The sequence below is a fragment of the Stomoxys calcitrans genome, chromosome 3 (assembly GCF_963082655.1).
Source record: "Stomoxys calcitrans chromosome 3, idStoCalc2.1, whole genome shotgun sequence".
Lineage (NCBI taxonomy): Eukaryota > Metazoa > Arthropoda > Insecta > Diptera > Muscidae > Stomoxys > Stomoxys calcitrans.
In genome coordinates this window covers 116,390,467-116,411,416 of record NC_081554.1, presented here as the reverse complement: position 1 = coordinate 116,411,416, position 20,950 = coordinate 116,390,467, and the positions used below count along the sequence as shown (strand labels likewise).

At 39.1% G+C, this 20,950-nt stretch overlaps 1 protein-coding gene across 5 annotated transcripts in view; it reads right to left on the bottom strand.

Annotated features, from left to right (window-relative positions):
- The window catches only part of LOC106083285 (serine-rich adhesin for platelets), a 41,298-nt gene extending 21,388 nt beyond the window's left edge, over positions 1-19,910 (bottom strand). Inside the window, exons 1-3 of one of the 5 annotated variants that reach the window (XM_059365262.1) lie at positions 19,737-19,910; positions 19,130-19,506; positions 18,980-19,056 (exon numbers count right to left, since the gene is read on the bottom strand). The gene's annotated coding sequence lies outside the window, so the exon portion shown is untranslated. Of the gene's footprint in view, positions 1-18,979; positions 19,057-19,129; positions 19,507-19,736 lie in introns of those variants that run through there. The other 4 variants (XM_059365263.1, XM_013246207.2, XM_013246208.2 and 1 more) reach the window with 4 other exon arrangements.
- Positions 19,911-20,950: the final 1,040 nt, after the last annotated feature.

Here is a 20,950-nt window from a genome sequence, read left to right as displayed (position 1 = left end):
TCACCTTATTGGACCGTACCGCCCTTGTCACACTAACACTGTCTGTGCATATCAAAGTTCTTCCCGCCCTTTGCGAAGCATATGTTATAGCGGAGACAATAGCCGCAAGTTCAGCCAATAACTGCTATCGAAATCAAATTGTGCACAACGCATTTTAGGTATTTCTATTTGAAAACCAGTTAGAATGCGAAGTATACTCCTAATAACCGATTTGGAAGTTCGTTGCCTGTTATCAATATAGACCCAAAAATTTGAAAGGGTTATGGCTTTGGAGGCAAAATTAATACGCCTTCACTCAAAGAGTTTAGTAAATCCCTGATGTCTGCCCCCGACTCTAAGAAAATTAATTGGAGTAGAACGTAAGAGTTCAGTGGCCGTCCTAAAACATTTGTTAATGGCCACATCCATCTTCGAAATATTAGACCTGCATGTCCATCCATACACGTTATTCCATGAGAAATTGTTCCAGTCACTAGAGCTTTACAAATACCGTTGGCAATAGATGTAAAAATGCAAATTTTGCCCATGAACATTCCACTAAGGAACAGGGGCAAATTTCTCACATATCAATGAGTGCAGTCCGATTCAAGTTTAAGCTCAATGATAAGGGGCCTCCTTTTTATAGCCGAGTCCGAACGGCGTGCCGCAGTGCGACACTTCTTTGGAGAGAAGTTTAACATGGCATAACCTCACAAACCTTGGAGGTGGTGTAGCTATATACAGTGTCGTGTAAAACAAAAGCAATGCTTTTTCATATTGATGAAAATGTTTATATGACTTTACAAGTCATATAAAAAATGGAGGCTTAAGACCCCTATTTTTATATAAATGCGGGTTTGTTCAACAAAGGTGCATTTTCACTTGTGCAAAACAAAAGCAACTAAATGATGGTTCATATCAGTTGCACCATTTTTGATCATGGTTAAACATCTACAAGGCTTAGATTGTATTTAGCGTACAATTACTGACACAAACAAATCTTTTCCGTTTGGTTTTAGTGCTTCATACAAGTATTTATGTAAGAGATCTTTGAATCCTTTACTGTTCTCATCAAAAAGCTAAAAAAAAGGGGTTTGCATTCAGAAATAAGGTTTGTAGTGGCGAACTTGTAATAACTTGCCTTGGTCTTTCAAGTATGTTTCTAGTAATTTTTATCTAAAAATTCCACCAAGTGAGAGTTTGATTGATTAATTACAAATAAATAAATACAAACAAAAATAAATAAAAATGTCGATAATAAGGACCTGCAACATTCAGCATCTGCAAGTGTTTGCATCATTTAAAATATTTCTCTTGAAAAAGTTATCCATAATTTTTTCAAATTGGCAAAATTTGCATTAAAACTGAAAGAAAAACCTTTATACCGGAATTTCCTTGCTTTAAAATAATCTTACAGCAGCTGGGATAAGGACACTTCTGTCAAAACCGACTCACCATGAACATGGTATTTAAATTTCACTAAATAATATAAAAAATAATTTCGTTTTATTATTAATAAATATCTTAATTTCTCTTTAATTTTTCTTAAGAGAGAAAAAGAGAAACAAAAAATAAAATTTTAAAAAATGTCAATATACATCGATCTTACGAAAATTCAAACTTTTGGTTTTTCTCGTGATAATTTGTTGTCTGGCGTATAACAACGACAACGGTTGCGTTTCAACCTATTTTTATAATGCAATTGGAGATTTTGTGAAAGTACAATTACTTCTTCTTCGATACATTGCTTTATCATCTGTGACGCCCACTTGAATGTGCGGACTTAATAATTTGTGTTTGCCTTACTTTTGCCTAAAACTCACACATTTCCCTATAACTACGCCCACAAATAGGATACATTTTAAATTTGTGGTCTCAAAGATTAAATTAAATTTGACGAAATTCAACCCTTTTTATTGCGGGGCATGACCCCTTGCCAAAAGTGTTTTGCTGCTTTTTTGCTGCTTCCACAGATTCGAGAGAATTGTGTTCTAAAATACGCTCTACCGGCAGTCTTGATTTGGTTATATATGATAGCAACTGTGATATAGATCCTAGTTTGTTGAATAATTTCTTTACTTCTTCTACTTCTAACTGCGTTTTTAATCAAATTAATAATTCGTACTCTGACAGCCGCAACAACACCCTTAACTTTAGAAATATATATATATATATCCTGATGAATTACAATGTGCAATATTTAGAAGTAAGTCGAATGCTTTAGAAACCGATAGTATACCTATTCGATTTATTAAGTTAATCTTACCTTATATTCAGCAGCATATACTACATTTTTTTATACTTTCCTAATAATGGCGAATGTCTTTCCTATTGCATGGAAAGTAGTTAGAGTTACTCCCCTACTTAGAAAAGACACTACCGGTCAAAGTTGTTCCGATTATCGTCCAATCTCCATTCTTCCAGCATTATCGAAGGCATTTGAAATAATAATAATAAGGGATTAACTTGTGGATCATCTTAATCGTTTTTCATTGATTGACCCTTGTCAATCTGGTTTTAGAAAACACCACAGTACCACATTTCCTATGGTCAAACTTACTGATGAGATCAGACGTGCTCTTGATAAAGGCAATCCCTGTATTCTTGCCGCACTTGACCTCAGCAAACCTTTCGATACTGTTGACCATGACATTCTTTTTTTAAAACTCTTTAACAATTTCAATTGTCAGTCGCAGTGTGTAGTCTGCCATGATCTTGTTTCTAATGTTAATTCTATTTATACTGGTCACTTTTCTGTATGCTCTATATTAATGAGGTTCGTTCTTGTGTACAACATGTAGACCTAGCAATATATTCCGATTATATTCAGTTGTTAAGTACAACTGACTTTGGTACGTTAGAAAGTTGCATCTCGAACCTTGATGAAGATATTGGACGAGTTTTTCTATGGGCTCGGTCCATTTACTTAACAATTAACAATGGTTATACAAAAAGCGTGGTATTCAATAGCTCATCTCCTCAAAATATTATTGCTCAAAACAATGTTGTAACATCGACTGATAGTCGCGTACACTGACACTGACCATGCAGACACGGTAGCAGATGCGGTAAACGGCTACCGGGTGAATGTTGTTCTTGGAGAACGACCGCCACCCATTACACCTGAAGAAATCGACCTCCCCCGGCAAACCAAGGTGGTTCTAGCTCAATTACGTTCCGGCAGATGCAGCTGCCTCAATTTCTTGGTGTTTTATAATTGATTCTGATATTGTATTTTCCTTGCACATTGCACATATCTGCTCCAAACTAAACTTTATACATAAAAAGCTCTACAATTTGAATGTTATTTTACCCACACAAATAAAATATATGCTGGCCCATTCGTTGCTGATGCCTCACATATTGTATGGTGTTGAGGTATATTCCGGTTCCGATAGGACTAATCATCTGCTTAGGCTGCAAAAGTGTTTCCATAACATACTACGGTTTGTTTATGGTCATCGTTGCATACGAGACTACGAATACTTTGCGACACAATTACTTGGATGTTCTTTTGAGCACTTTCTCAATATTAGATGCCTCTGCTTTTTCTTCAATATACTTCAGTACCGTGAACCCAGATACCTTCTTCCTTACTTTCAATTCTTGCATTTAACCCGGAATTCACAAATTCGTATTGCAAGTTTCAATCATCTTGTATTTGAAAGATCATTTGTAATACGCTTGTCTAGGCTATGGAATACTCTTCCTACTAGTCTTAAAAACATCTCAGTATGTCAACAAACTTTTAAGTCTAAGCTAATCCAACAGCAACTCAATTGAATTCATTTTCATCACTCATGACATCTCACATTTGCTGCCTTTTCTTGGTGTTTGAACGGATAATTGTTAGACTATGCTACTAATTAAAAAAAAAAAGCATTTTTTTTTACATTCAATAAGTTTGTAAGTTATTATTTTAGTGATTTTAATATTAATTTTGATTGATTTTGGCTATGAAAACTTGAAAATTTTTAAATCTATGATGGGTGATGTTTGATTAATAAAAAAATTAATGAATGAATGAAAGAAAAGTAAAAAGAAACTGCTTCAATTTGTGTACATTCCTTGCTCAACAATCCGTAGAACAAAATTTTCGAAAAATTGTAATTCTTAAATTTTGCTTCATCTATACGAAAACTATAAAGCGATGCTTTTGTTTGGCACACTTATTTTTTGACAATTTGTACTTATTTTCATATTTAAAGGGCAATTTAGCTACAAAGTGGGAAACATTTTATAAATTTGCAATCTCCCATTGGCGGAGAAGGCCTCTAGTAATCTGTGTTAAGTACACGTTAAAAAATTACTTAACTTACCATACAAGTCAATTTTTAAATATCAACAAAAGTGTATTGGGTTGCCCAAAAAGTAATTGCGGATTTTTAATATAGTCGGCGTTGACAAATTTTTTCACAGCTTGTGACTCTGTAATTGCATTCTTTCTTCTATCAGTTATCAGCTGTTACTTTTAGCTTGCTTTAGAAAAAAGTCTAAAAAAAGTATATTTGATTAAAGTTCATTCTAAGTTTTATAAAAAATGCATTTACTTTCTTTTAAAAAATCCGCAATTACTTTTTGGGCAACCCAATATATCAATAAAAATCTTGGGATGATTTTCAATAAGTCTCTTGCATGGTCCGATCATATAATTACTACTGGAAAAATATTTGGTATGCTAAGGACTCTGTACCAAACACAATCGTTTAGGCCAAAGCACATACGTCTCCTTCTGGCTAAATCGTATTTACTGCCTGTCCTCCGCTATGAAAGTGAACTGTTTAGTAAATGTGACTCTAAGAGCATTAAAGGACTGGAAACAGCTCACAATGCTATTGTAAGATATGTTCATGGACAGAATCGATACGAGAGTTGTTCTCTTTATCAAGAAAGCATATGCAATATGAAATTTGGCCATTTTCTTAAAATTAAAAATATTTAATTTGGCATAAAATTATTCACGACTACCTGTATCAAAAGATGCAATTTGGGTGAACAACTTGCAGGATATTAATGGTGGGGGCTCGGTATCGTTTGCTGAATTTTAAAATGGCAATGTTTTGCAAACGCAATCCGTTTATGGAATTCTCTACCCTCATCAATCCCATGGCAGCCGGTTGTACGTGCCGGGTTGACCCGATGAATTCCTTCATCGGAAAGGGCTGCCGCCTCAGTGTACGTGTTCGTCCTTTTTTCGTCATGGGAGAGACACATCCCGGAGTGCCTTCTCCGCACGCTTCTGGTCGGTGTCGGGATTGAAAAGAACCCCGGACCCTAGTTCTGTTCGGTTTGCCATAACCGTCTCCATCATCGGTCGGTGTCGGTGAGGTGTAACCAGTGCATGGAGTGGGTGCATTTCCGATCTTGCTATGGCCTTACATCACTACGGGACAAAAGTCACATTGAATATGTTGCAAGGTGCTGTGCGATCATAGACAGTAGTGGGTCACAAGCGTCTTCGGCGTCCTCGTCGTCGGACTATGTGACCCCCCGACCTCTCCCGTGTGGCAATATACGCAACAGCGGCATCCCAGCCCCAATATTGCCAGGTCAGTGCCGGGAAGTATCATTTTTGCAACTCAACTGCAATGGCCTCCGTGGCCAGAGCGACGAGAATGTGGTTTTCATTAGTCGGAAGTTCATATTGGTCGTAGAGATCCAGGAGAGTAAGCTGGCCAACACCTGCAGCTTGCACAGTTGTTACAGATACAATGTGCTACGTAAAGATCACTCAAGGAATGGAAGTGAGGGATTGACCTTCGTGATACACAATTCCGTGCTATATAGACCCATCTCACCTGCGCCTGCCGCTAGTGACCCCTACATGGAGTGTACAACGTGTACATATCGCAAGTTGTTAGCTGTGTCCCAATTAATGGCCAAGCTTACAAACCCGACAAAAGTGGGTTACTATTTGGCCATAATCGTCTGGTTCTAAGGGACTTTAAGGCTCATCACATTTCAAGACATTTCTCCCCAGCGTGGCATGGCTTTGGCAGAGCAGATTGAAGGCTCCACGTTTTGCACGGAGGATGAGGATGCCCCCACAAGGATAACAAGGAGGTGTAGCAGCTCGCGCCAGATATTTCCATTACATCCCCTGATCTCCTGAGTGACGGATCCTGGCAAGCCGTCATCTCTTTGGGGTCAGGCCACCTCCCCATAATTCTCACCATCGACCGACCACCCGACTACATAACCTCTGAGCGCCGGACGTTTATCAATCAGATGAAGGTCAATTGGGCTGGCTTCAGAGAGTACACCAATCGCCGCTTAAGTGGCCTGCCACCCCGCTCGGATGTGCTAGTTCCCGAGAGGAAATTCCGAAACATCATTAACGCATCAGCCGCTCGCTTTATACCAGCCGGTCGAATACAAGTGCGTCCCAATTTCCCGGCGCAGATAGCGGAACTCGCAAACGAGCGTGATGGTATTCGTTGTACGGATCCCACTAACCCCATAATCTGCGAGCTGAACGAACATAAGCGGAATTTGTGGCTGGAACAGTTGGAGGAATGTAACTTAGGCATCCTGTGGCCTACTCTTAAGTCACTCTCGAACCCCGGTAGACGGGATTACAAGACCTGTTTGACGGCGTAGCCGTGACTGATCCAAAGAGATGCGCCAGTTTGTTCAACTGTTAATTTATTGTACACTCCTACAGAGCAAGGATTGATGCCGACATGCAAGATGTATGTCCTGATTGTGAGCTGGGGCCAAACGACACACGTCACCTGTTTAACTGCCGAACCAGACCCACTCGATTCAGAACCAGATCCCACTGGGCTCACCCCATCTTAGTCGCTGAGTTCCCGGCTCTGGACACGTAACAGAATCAAACAGACGAAAGATAGAACACAGCAAACTGCTGCAACACCAACAACATAACTTCATCTCATAACCTATACATATGCAGTTCAAATGTCTATGCCTATAAGTGCAATCTGACTCAAGTTTTTAGTTCAATGATAAGGGACCTCCCGTTATAGCCGAGTCTGAACTCGGACTAAAGCTTGTGATAGCTCCCATATAGACCGATAGAGCGAATCCAATAGATTGATTTTGAACTAGAAATAGTGAGTTGCATTAGTCTTCATTTCGACGTAGCTGCCATGTACCCCGAACAGATTTTAGTTCTTGGGGCGTATATTTCATACGATTTCAATTTATTTATTAGTTAAATTAGCTCCTCCCACCGATGTTCTAAGTACTTTTTATATAGGCTCACATTTCGATATAGCCATCATAAAGACCAATCACTCAATGTGCATTTTGTGTTCACGAAGGGCTCATTCATTCGATTTCGATAAATAAGCTGAGTATGGTTCATAGAGGTTGAATACCAACTCCCATGGCAGCCGGATGTACGCACCGGATTGACCGATAGAGTTTAAACTCTACGCACCGGATTGACCGATAGAGTTTAAACTCTTTCCTTTCTTCAGTCTTCGAATGTATTCTCGAAAAATTACCAAATGTTACGCGGACGTACCGTGGTACTATCGATGTTCAAAAAGTATCAAAAAAAGTACGAAAATATTAAAATTATCATCATTGTTTCAAACATGCTTGACGACGACGTCGACGTCGACGATGCTACACAGAAAAAATATAGACCTAAATTTGACCGATTAAACATGGTATTGACTTACAAAAAAACTTTTCAAACAAGGTGTTAATTGCTTTAATTATTTTTGAATTTGAAATCCGATTATTTTTTATTTTTGTATTTTATCATGGCAAGTGATTGGGCATATTTTTAATTATACGAATTAAATTGTTATTTAATAATACAAATTGTGAGTATATATTTCAGCGTTCTGCTGTGTTCTCCTTTTACTCGAATGTAATGCGAAAGTTTCAAGTCAAGAAAAATAGAAAGTGTGGTTTTTATTTATCTCTCAATAAAAAAAAAATAATTTATTAATTTATACTTGCTGAGTAAAAACTATATATTTTAAAAGGTGTTATGCTGAAATAATGTAAAGCAGAAAAAATTTGGATGTGAACAAATGAAATAGATACATTCCAAACGACACACATTTGAGGACATGGAAGAAGGAAGACGAGGTATTTATAAATATTATTTTATTTTAATATGCTATAATCCCTATATAGTCTCTTATTTGCTTGGAAAAACGACGCTGACAACGTAAGATAACAAATGCAGTATTCTTTCGATTTCGTGGTATTGTGCGCAAAATGCCAAGATTGGTATTTAATGTGAATCGTAATTCACTTTCATCTATATTCTATATATATAAAAGAGTTGCGTGACTGACCGATTGCTGACTGATCATCGCCCCGTTCAAACGGCTAAAACTAGAATCATAAATTTTTGCACGAATGTTGGTCTTGGGTCATAGGCATGGGATAAGGCTGGATTTGGTGATATCCGTACGGCTGATTACAGAGTTCTGAAATTTTATATGCAGTTATTATAAAACTGCATAACCTTATAAACTGAGTGACCAACTTTGTTTTCGGAAGTCCTACACTAAAAAGGGGAATCAAACACTGGGGAACGAAACGGACCACCGGAAAGCTAGTCTATATATATAAGAGTTACGTGACTGACTGATTGCTGACTGACTGATCAACGCTCAGCCCAAACGGCTAAAGCTAGAATCATGAAATGTTACACGAATGATGGTCTTGGGTCATAAGCATGGGATAAGGCTGGATATGGTGATATCGTACGTTTAGGTACTTAGAACTGTCGAAAAGTACATATTGGCGCATCGCGAACGGAAAAGACTAGAATCCCATGGCAGCCGGTTGTACGTACCGGATTGACCCGATGGAGTTATCCATCGGCAAGGGCTGCCGCCTCAGTGTACAACACACTGCTACAACAACAACAACAACTAGAATTATGTTGTTATTGTTATAGCCAACAGGGTGGCCAATGGTTTTTTTAAGGCGCCAAAAACCCGCCTTGTCATATCGAACATCATAGGCTCTCAGTATTTGTGAAAGAGCCGGTGCCGCCCGGCCTCTCACTGAGACTCTCCGCTCGATACCGCTGATTGCCCGCGACTGCCTTTGCAGCTACTCCGTATGGAGCATTCCACTATCCGCAACCTGTGGATGCGTCCGGTAGCTCACAGATAAGCTTCTCGTGCTCACAGCTATACCATGCCGCGCTTTTTTGGACTCAAATTAAAGAGCGTCTCGAAAAAACAAGGTTTGGTAACAAAAATTTGAAAATCGTACAAAAAAGGTCGAAATGGGTGAACTTTGTACAGGGCGGCCGAATAGAGGTAGATTTTTGAAATTTGACTTAAAAGATATCTGGTGCAAAAAGATGAGACTGAAAAAAATGGAATGGAAATATAGTATTGGTATTATTTGGTACTTTCTTTATAGGTGGAGCTAGAGGTCTGAAATTTCGCAACTATGGAAAATATGATGGGTAACTACCTCGAACTAACTACCCTGAACCTCGATTATCCGGGCCTCTATTAACCGCTTACCGGCATGCTGTGCTAATGGTTTTTGACCTCTATTAACCGTGGTTTACCTCTAACTACCTTGAACATCGATCATCCGGGCCTCTATTAACCGCTTACCCCTGTTAACCGACATGCTGTGCTATTGGTTTTAGACCTCTATTAACCGTGGTTTGCCTCTATTACACGTGCTTCAATAATGATCCCTCTATTAACCGTGCACCAAACACATGATTGATGTAAAATTCTGGTATTCCCCTTTTTATTTTAAGTTAAAGTTCTATCTGTCAGTCTGTAATTGAAAAATGGCAGGTCGAGGTGTTTGTTCGAAAATAGCTACAACAACCAAAGAGAAAAGTAGAGAAAGTGATGTTCTTTCAATTCAGAAACTATTACAACTGATTACAGATCATAGTAAATTAACGTATCGGTTGGTTTGTAATCAGCAAAATATGATGTAGGCAAACAAACTTTATTTACGCGAAAACAATTTTAAAATATGTAAGACAAATTCTACAAATGATTGGCTTCGATAAGGAACTCGAAAGTGTTTTTGCTTCTAGATGAGAGTACAACCATATGTAAATGTTTTGATATCCGAAAAAGTTACAGTAATATTTCTTCCACCGAATTCCACATGCTTTATTCAGCCTATGGATCAAGGAGCAATCCGTAGCTTCAAACACCGTAAATTAATCATCCAAAAACTTTAAGCTTCAGAAAGCAGACATAATCATCAAATCTCTGAATATCAAGACAACTTAGTGAACAGCTGGTATATCTTGCGACAATGTAACACAACAAGTTAAACGTAATGTTTGGCACAAACTGCTGTCACAAGATAACGAAAAGGCGAATTATGCTGCTGAAACATTGTACTAACCCCTGGATGTTCAATTAATGACCTCTCAAATTAGAGTGAATGCGACGAAGATGTCACATCCCGTGCTTAGAATTTTATGCCATAATACATACGGGTAACAAAAGCGAAGAATACAAGCAATTGGAAATTTCGAAGAATCAGATGAAGAACCCAGGAACTCCGCATTAACTGAAGCAATAGAGGCATACAGTGTTCTATTGGAATTTTTGAAAACAATACTAGTCCAGAAATTTCAAAACCATGGGTACACCAGGTACATACATAAAAATACATAAATAATGAAATAATGAAAAGGCCTCTATTAACCGCGTTTTCGATTTTCCTTGCTAAGCTCCGTCCCGAGCGAACCGGATAATCAAGGTTCAACCGTATGTTTTACTTTCTTAACAGATGGAGCTAGAGGTCTAAAATTTGACATGCAGGTACAACTAGGAAAACATTGATGGGTGACTATGATCTTTAAAAATTGATCAGATGAAGCTAGAGGTCTGAATGTAGGTACAACTTAGAAATATATGGTGGGTGGCTAAATGATTTATTCACCACTCGCACATTTTGGTACCAAAATTGGTACCATTTGATACTTTCTTCATAGATGGAGCTAGAGTTCTGATATTTGCCTTGTAGGTATAACTAACAAATATATATCTCGTGACTGAATCACCTATTAAAAATTCTTTACAGATAGAGCTAGAAGTCCGATCAACTAGAAAAAACATGATAGGTGACTAAATAACCTATTCACAACACGTACATTTTTGAACCATTTGGTACTTTCTATACAGATGGAGCTAGAGATCTGCAATTTTGCATGTATGTACAACTAGGAAATAAATGGTGGGATACTAAATAATATTTTCACAATTCGTACATTTTGGTACCATAATTGGTACTATTTGGTAACAAATATAGCTAGAGGTCTAAATTTCGGCATGAAAGTACTACTACGAAATATATTTGGCTGCAAGAAATCTGGCACCAAATCTTCAGACAAATACGAGTGAGGTGAATACTGAGCTGACTGTGATGGTCGATGAAGAAATGATTCCGACCACCAAGTGCTCCTACACTTTCTCCCCACATGCCACAGCAATTTGCGATAAAGTCAAAAGTAGAAACAAGGTCCTCTAGTCACTTGCTGACAGCACTTGGGGTGCAGACAAAGAAACCTTGTTGACCACGTACAAAGCATTTGGCCGTTCTGTGGTAAGTTACGCAGCGCCAGTGTGGTCTCGTCAGCTTTGTGGCACGCAGTGGAATAATATTCAGATCTGTCAGAATGCCGCCCTCCGAACTTCGACGGGCTGTCTCCTCAGTTCTCATGTGGACCACCTCCATCAGGAGACAAAGATACTACCAGTGCGAAGACATAACTACATGCTGCCCAAGCAATACATTTTGGGTTGTTATCGCAGAGACCATCCAAATCATCATCTTGTGGATAGCTATCCACAGCCCAGAAGCTTTAAGGTAGATCTACATGATCTAGAGCGTGAAGTTCAGAGGTACAAGAGAGAACCTTTAGACCAAGCGGAATATCAAGCAGGTCAAGCCAACCTTCATGCAGACGCGGTAGCAGATGCGGTGAATAGCTAACGGTTGAATGGAGAACGACCGCCTCCCATTGCACCTGAAGAAATTGACCTCCTCCGACAAACCAGAGTTGTTCTGGTTTAATTACGTTCCGGCAGATGCAGCTGCCTCAACGCCTACAGAGCAAGGATTGATGCCGACGTACAAGATGTATGTCCCAATTGCCTGTTTAACTGCCCAGCCTGGTAGATCCCTGTGTATTTACGAATTGAGCTAAAGCGCACAAATTTGGGATTCATTTATATTTTGAAAGAATATATTGGGCGACCTAATGATTTTTCCCATGTATTGTTATTCTTGGTTTTATTTTGTACTCTCTATACGGATGGGGACAGATTTCTGAAGTTTTTTACGCAGTTATTACAAAACTTCATAACCATATAAACTGAGTGACTACCGGTGTTTTCGAGAGCCGCACACTAAAAAGCGGGTATCAAAAACGGGGGTGGCGAAGCATACCACGGGGATGCTGGTGTGTACATAAATTATTTTGTTCATTATACAGGGTGATTTTTTTGAGGTTAGGATTTTCATGCATTAGTATTTGACAGATCACGTGGGATTTCAGACATGGTGTCAAAGAGAAAGATGCTCAGTATGCTTTGACATTTCATCATGAATAGACTTACTAACGAGCAACGCTTGCAAATCATTGAATTTTATTACCAAAATCAGTGTTCGGTTCGAAATGTGTTCAATTTTTGACAAATTTTGTTCAGCGATGAGGCTCATTTCTGGTTGAATGGCTACGTAAATAAGCAAAATTGCCGCATTTGGAGTGAAGAGCAACCAGAAGCCGTTCAAGAACTGCCCATGCATCCCGAAAAATGCACTGTTTGGTGTGGTTTGTACGCTGGTGGAATCATTGGACCGTATTTTTTCAAAGATGCTGTTGGACGCAACGTTACGGTGAATGAACACATTTCGAACCGAACACTGATTTTGGTAATAAAATTCAATGATTTGCAAGCGTTGCTCGTTAGTAAGTCTATTCATGATGAAATGTCAAAGCATACTGAGCATCTTTCTCTTTGACACCATGTCTGAAATCCCACGTGATCTGTCAAATACTAATGCATGAAAATCCTAACCTCAAAAAAATCACCCTTTACTTTTTACAAACTTTACTTTTCTTTCTTTTAGAAAATATAAATTAAAAAATAAATATTTTTAAGCAATATATTACATGTTTTCTCAGCTATTTAATCCAATAAAATAAAATTAAAATAAAAAAATTGTTAATAAAAAATACAAAAATATAAACGACGGTCCGATTTCAGCGAAATTGAATGTACAAAATGACGGAGCAGAAAAGTGGACGGCGAGCATGCATGTTTTGACGTCGAGGCGCTTGCGTATTCTCTTGTTACGAAGACGAATACTATTTTTTTGCCAACAACGACATATATATCGACAGAAATTCCTTATTGTGGACGACAGGCTGTCGCCAATGCACAGAAGCAAGCAACCACCAGTGTGGGTGTACAAAGACAATCGAGTATGGTGGATGATGCGAAATTTATGTTCGATCAACAATAAAAATTTGCTACATCACCTAGGCATGTGTCGATGACGTCACATTCGAATATGCCAAGAGGAATGGAGCAAATCGGTCCATACATACAACTACAACGATGAATATGTATATGCCTAACGCACGCAGGATACCGATGGAATGTTTTGATTCAACACCAACATTATTTGGAATTTTGCTTATCACGGTAAAGCAAAGAAGGATAATGATCATAGCCAATCGTCGTTTGCCTTAAACAATCCTGTTACAATGCGCGAGATAATCGATGTTTTGACATCGTTCGACCCCAACAGTGATACGATTACATCGGTTCAATTTGTTGTAAGGGTTGAGGAAATGAAAGACGCAAACCCGTGGCATGACGGAATTCTGTTATTCGCGATTTGAAGTAAATTATTAGGTGCCGTAAAATATTGGGTAAATGGTCAGCCAATATTAAATAACTGGAATGATTTTGTTGGTTGCATTTTTGGACGACTTTTCATGCGTTATAAATTGACGATATAAAACAAAGGTGAGACGATGGCATGTTGGCTATAGGTCGCCGAGGTGCTCTAGACGATAATAAAATATATTTTTAGCGGGTTCGGCTAGGTTGAAAAGAGGGTGCAGATATTAATCTGCCCCATGCCACTATAGACAAACAGCTAAGCCAGTAGTTGGCTTGCTGATTATGAAATCCGTGCTACTTACAAAATTCTTAATTGCTTTCCATGCCACGCCCCTAAGTTGGTTCATGCTTGGTATTGTGTCCCAACCAAGCCGGGCAATGACAAAGGAAATGCTCCAACGTCTCATCATCTTCTCCACATGTCCCACACATGCTATCACTTGCCACTCCGATTTTACATAAGTGAGCTCGTGGCCCTATGTGTCCCGTTATGATACCAATAGCTATACTGACCTTCTAACTTCCTTTCAATAATTGCCTCGTCTTCTCACTGGATCTGGATCCACCCATAGGATTTTCGACGTCCTACCGAGCGTATCGCTGTTCCACAGGTTTGCATGCGCATTCATCGCCCACTCCCTTAAATCGGACTGCGTCGTAGTCGTATATTGACGACTGTCCTCTGGCCTTCACCGCCAACCCGTCTACCCTACCCTTTCATTCCCCCTTACACCGTTATGGCCCCGCAACCCGCAACGATGCGGATTTTGCCATCGTCAGAGAAGGCGTTAATCTCCTTCTTACACTGCAAGACTGTTCGTGACCTTACCGTCCTGGTTGTTATTGCCCTTATGGCCATGTTCATACTTGACGTTCTCGCGTTAGCACCACACTACCTCACGCATTCCATGACCGCCCGGATCTCCGTCGGAAAGATCTCAGTCCCTGGGTTCTCAATGTCGACCCCCAGGCCCACGCTGTCCTCTAGCTTTAATCCATCCGTGTAACATGATCTTCCAAATGGCAATACTAGGGTTCCGTCAATCTAAGAGTGTTCCGCTGGCAGCAGTGCCTCACACTCGAGCTCAAGATTCATCTCAGGTTACCGATCAGAAACCTCTTAAATTCCTTCCAGGTTTCCTACCGTCGACTCGATTATACCGCGATGATATAAGCTGCTCCCATCCTCAATCCATTCGCCCATCGCCTTAAGTCTCATAGCAGTAGTGGCTGCCTCACATCTTTATGTCAACGGGTCCAGAATAGTCTTCAGTGTCCTAGAATAGTCTCCAGTGTCCTAGGGGGCGTGGTCCTTATCGCTCCGCCTTTGACAAGACAACATGTTCTCTGAACCTGTTGTATGGTCCTTATGTTGCACTTTTTCTCCATGGCTGTCCACCAAACAATTGATGGACAGCATGCATTGACATCCCCTCGATGTCAATGCATGCCGTTTTGGCATTGAACGATTCTTCTATTTTATGCTGGATGTACTACTCCACAATACGTTCCATGGTTTTGAGTAGAAAGGACGTAAGGCGTATAGGTCTGTAGGACTTTATTTTCGCATAGCTTGCCTAGCCGGGCTTGTGTAAAAATTCCAACATTGCCGCTGTGAAAATATTGGCCAGGTGGGCCGCCAGATAGTCTGTCTACTTCGGTAGTAACGCCGGAAATATTCCATCAGGTCCGGGTGACTTAAATGGTTAAGTCCTCCTCCTCCTCAAGGATTCCTTCACCAGAAATTCCGTAATTATAAACCTTCGATCAACATCATTATTATAAGATTCCGGTGTCTCTGTAAGTCCCTTCGTATCCATAACGCTATCGACCTATTCGCAGAAAAGCTTCCAGGAGGCACGATTTGCCGCTCTGATAATCTTATGGTATTCATTGAGCCGTGTGTAATACACGTTCCATTAAACATTTGCTTTCTTACGACGTGCTCTGTTAAAAAGTCTGCGGACCTCGTTCCCAATATTGCGAATATCCCCGGTCATCCAGGGTTTTTCTTGCGCTGACTTCCTTTCCCGAAGATACAAGACAAGACAACTATCTTCGAAAGACCCCACCGCTACATTCGTAATCCTATAGACATTTTCGTCAATGTCTTCTATGCTTGGACAATCTAAATTATTTTGCCAAAGTCTTTTTCTGAGTAGTATTCCGAATTTTGTCCATTTGGTTTTCAACTTATTCCGGATTACTATCGGATTCGTCGTTGGCCGTGCTATTCTAAACCCAAAGCAGCGATGGTCAGAGAAAGAGTGTTCCATGGAGACCCTCCAATCCTGAACCTCATCGATAAGATTTTCCGAACATATCGTCACATCTAATACCTCTTCTCTAATCCTATTAACAAAGACAGAGGTTTTACCAATATTAAGTGTTATTAGGTCTTTATTATTCAAAACTCTGCCAGGTCTTGGTCCCGCTTATTAGTATTAGTACTACCGCACAAAATGCGGTGAATGTTCGCATTGCATCTATTAGTACCTCGTTTCCTGTCTTTTTTGCTTTCCTCACCAGCCGTTGAAGCTCCAAAATGTGGCGATGTCGGAGAGTCGAAAGGCAGATAAAGTGATGCCAGGTATGCTCCACCGTCTCCCTGTCTCAGCACTGTTGCATCTAACGTTGACAACTCTGGGGATAATACAATTCAAATTTTTATGACAAGTAACGCAAGTCCTCGGCCGAGTACCAGAGTTAACATAGAATAATTGGTAGTTAATATGGTTCAGTCCAGAAACTTTGTTCCGGCAAATTGTGAGGTCCGATAATGTGAGGATTACCGGTCTTTAAATGAGTTAACTGAGAAACAGCCATGGCTAATATCAACTGGGGATGGTGTGCTGTCGGCACTTTAAGGTAAAAAGTATTTTACAACTCTTGATTTAATGTCCGGGTATTACCAGATTGAAGTAAATGAACGGTCGAATAGGTACACTGAGTTCATCCCCACAGTGGTTATTTCGAACTTAATAGAATGCCTTTCAGGCTTAAGAATGTGCCGTATACAATCCAGTCGATGAGAAGCAAAATTGTTAGCTATGTCAAAGAAGTTTTTGTTGCGTCCGAAACTTTTGTGAAAGATCTGGGAAGCATTTTTGGAAATTATCCGACGAGAGGGGTGAACTCTTCGGATATAGAAATGTTTATTCATGAAGGACAGCGTATTTTCTTGGGACATGAAGTGGACAAAGATGGTATACGACCAGACCGATTGAAAACTATTGCGATTGATAAAGATTGTTGGGCTTTACTGGATATTTTCGTAAGTTCGTCGTGGGCATTGCTGCCCCACTGCTCAGATGGACTTAGAAGGATCTTTCATGCGATTGGTCAGACGAATGTGAAAATGCTTTTAGAACTCTGATTCGGGCGTTAACCGACGAACCAGTTCGGTGAATACTCATCCAGGTTGAGGATGACGGGTCGAGACGACCAATGGCCAATTTTAGTCGAATGTGCAGAGATTCGGAGAGAAAATACCGTGCATATGAATAGAATTTTTTTGCGGTAGTGGAAGCTTGTGCTCGATTCAGAATGTATCCACTTGGAAAACTTTATACTGCTTACACCGAATGCTCTGCTATTTCTAGCATGAAAACAATGACACCGATGATTCCACGTGTGTCGCGTTGGTTGTTAAACGCTCGAAAATGATTTTAAATCTTGCCATCGTCCGGGAAGCCTCATGACGCATGACAACGTGTTGAGTAGAGCGCCTGTGGAAGAAGAAGCAGACCTAGAAGATGTAACAGCGAAGCTGATGCAGAAAGACATCGGGACAGATGGCTGGATTTACGCGATGCAGAAACAGGATCCTGAGCTTGTTCAGATAATGGCCATAATGAGAGGGAATAAACTAGTCCATGAAAATTAATATTCTTCATCTATACTAAAAGCATAAAACAAAATTGTTTTGCACTCATTTTTAGTCTATTTGCACTTATTTTTATATCTAAAGGCCAACTTAGCTGTAAAGCGGGAAAAATTTCAAAGAGATGCAAACTTCCATTGGTGCAGATGTCCTCTAGTAATTTTCATTGATCGGTGTTAAGTATAATTTTAACAATAAAAAGTTCATTTCAGATGTTAAAAGCTTTGCTTTTGTTTTGTAGGTATATATAGGAGTTATATCTAAATCTGAGCCTACTTCTTTCAATTTCAATAGGCTTCGTCTCTAGCCCAAGAAAGAAGGCTATGACAATTTTTAATGGACCATGGAAAATGCAATCTGTTCTTACAATACAATTTTGATTACAATTTAACATGGACATACAGTCATAAGGACCGATTTCCTTTTGCTAAATAAAATTTTTCCCAACCACCTAAAAATGACCCCAGGAAAACGAATATGAAGTTTTTTTTTGGGAGGTCTTCTCCCCATCCAAGTGAAATTGGACGGAGTATTCGCAATGGTACTCACTGGAGTATGGTGGAAAATATATTCGAGCCAGCGGCTCCAGGATCTTTGACTCCAGGATCATAGGCGAATGCGGAAATAGAGCCGCATTGTAACTATCCCTTAAAATTTTTCTCATATACTGGCCAGGATTTCAACCCAGGGGTTCAGCGTCACAGTCGGCATCGTAACCTCTGCGCTACGGTGGCCTCCCTCAAACTTAGGGGTCCAGCTTTTCACTCGTTTTTTAATTTGAGTACCATACTGCCCATATTCCGATCATTTCGCTTTGGGTGGAAATGTCCGCTTCGCGACCCGCAGTCCCAAGTCCTGATTTTATATTCGAGTTTCTGGGACCATTTTAGGAGGAAGCAAAAAAATTTAATTTATTTGTGATTTTCCCCCTCAACTTACCGTAGCCAAAAGGCATAGCCTTTAATGCTAACCTAACGATATCCTTTAATCAGATGTAGGATATGAAGATCTTGTTACTAAGCCTTGTATCTGGGTTCCCCGATATTAAGATTATGGTGAAGGTACCAAACTAATGCTCGTTCTTTTGTTTTTAAAAGAACCCTTGAACCTCCTTCTTTGATATCAAATTGCTAAGAGAACGAATTTTTCGTGGTTCCCTTAATATCACAGATGTGAGCTTGCATTGGCTTTCTTTTAAATACTATTTGTTCTTAACGTCAACGTCTCTGTTTCAGTTTATATTTCATCTGAGTTCTTTACGTACATTCACATTCGGGTTTGTATGTGCAAGTGCACTACATGCACCCATTTAATCGAGCGACCGTCACACCAACAGACTCGCTATTATAGAATAGAAAAAAACCTATGAGAATTTCTTACCCTGACTAAAGTGGTAGCAGCAACAACAATTTACCTGTTCGCCCGTATATAATCAATCCTTTTTATTATTCCAAGATACGGGATTTTGGTAGTCTCCCCTTCCTGAAGCAGCCAAAATATCAGTAGGAAATAATCACTGTTAGACTATTTTTTGAACAGACAGACATTTTCTCGTCTTTTTCGGTGGTACGACATACGTGATTCGTATGAAACCGGACAAAACTTCGGGCTCGCTTAACATGCGTTCCTTTTGTGTTTCTTTTTATTTCTTCGGTTTGTTATAAAAAAAGAGCATCCAATTTCTTATTTATTCTTTGTAAGCATATGCAACAGACACCTTAGATATTCACATGGTTCTTGCGTACTTTTGAATTTGTAATTTTCTTACTTTATTCGCGTTCCTCTCTTTTTCTTTATTAAAAAAGACGACAAATCAAATGAAAAAAAATATAATTTTTCCTTTCAACAAAAATGTCAATAGTGGTGGAACCATCGACGAATTTGCGTATGGAAAGACAAAACGATTAATATCGGTAATCGGAAAGGAGAAACAGAGAAAAAACCAAAAAAAATTAACACAAGAAACACGATAAATATTTCTTCGCAACGACACAAGCCTTGCCATTGTACATTTATATTACCACGTTAAAGTTATTTTTCAAACTGTAGCCTTTGATGATCCCTTCGGCGGGGTAAAATTATCAAAATAATTTATAATACGTTAACACTAGACGTAAAACTTTTAATAATTTTGCGGAAATCCATTTTCTCCTGATGTATATTTCCCGTATATTCCACCAATCTGCCTAGGTATCAAGAAATTCGATTTTTTTTATCATCGATATAATTTTAAGTATAGGGACATTCACATGGCATAAATTTTGTGATGAGGTCTTTACAAGACACATCACATATGATGTTGTTGTTGTAGCAGTGTGGTGTACACTGAGGAGGCATCCTTTGTCGATGAAGGGTCAATCGGTACGTACAACCTTCTGCCATGGGACTGCACATCATGATGTGTGATCATTGTAATAGTACCTGTGTTTTATTATACTGCTATGAGGGTCTGCCAATCGGAGCAATCTTCTATGGTGAGATGTAAAATTGACGTTTTACATTTATTACATTTTTTTAAATTTTTTTATTTATTTTTTTTTTTTGATTTTGCGGTAAATATATATGTCAAAGTCTTAATAAAACAACTGCGATTTTTTCTAATATCCTTAAATGAGGTTCTATTTGATATATGATTTGATGATATATTTGATACATGATGATATATATTCCTCACATCAGCAACAAAACAGTGTTATAATAATGAAAATACAAATATAAAACACATTTGAAGAAGATAAGTTGTAAAACAAAGTTTAAACCACTTTGACATTTCATCTTGCTGTGCCAAACGGTAACTTTCTCAGAGTGTGTGTCGAATGATAGCAATCTCCTATGTTGAGATGTAAAAATGGCGTAGGGGATTGTTTTTTACACTGGTAAGAAAAAAATCATTTTGCTGTGCCAATCGACCATTTTCTCTAACACTGACAAATTTTGGCGTATCAAAAGTAAAAAAGAAGTGCGCGCTACATAAACGACTTAAGGCTGGTACTACGTTTTTTATGGGAGAAAAATTTCCCTAAATCGTTCTTTCAGTGGTTGACAAGGTTACCACATTCATTTTTGGTTTCTTTGGCCAAAATGGTGCCATTTACATACAAAAATTAGTATGGTACCAACAAATATATCAGCTGTTTACGTACATGCTTACACACAAATGTTAGTGTGTTGACCGTACTCAAATTCATATATGTTGTTGAAATTTCAACCAAAACACACCCGTTCGGAATTAATA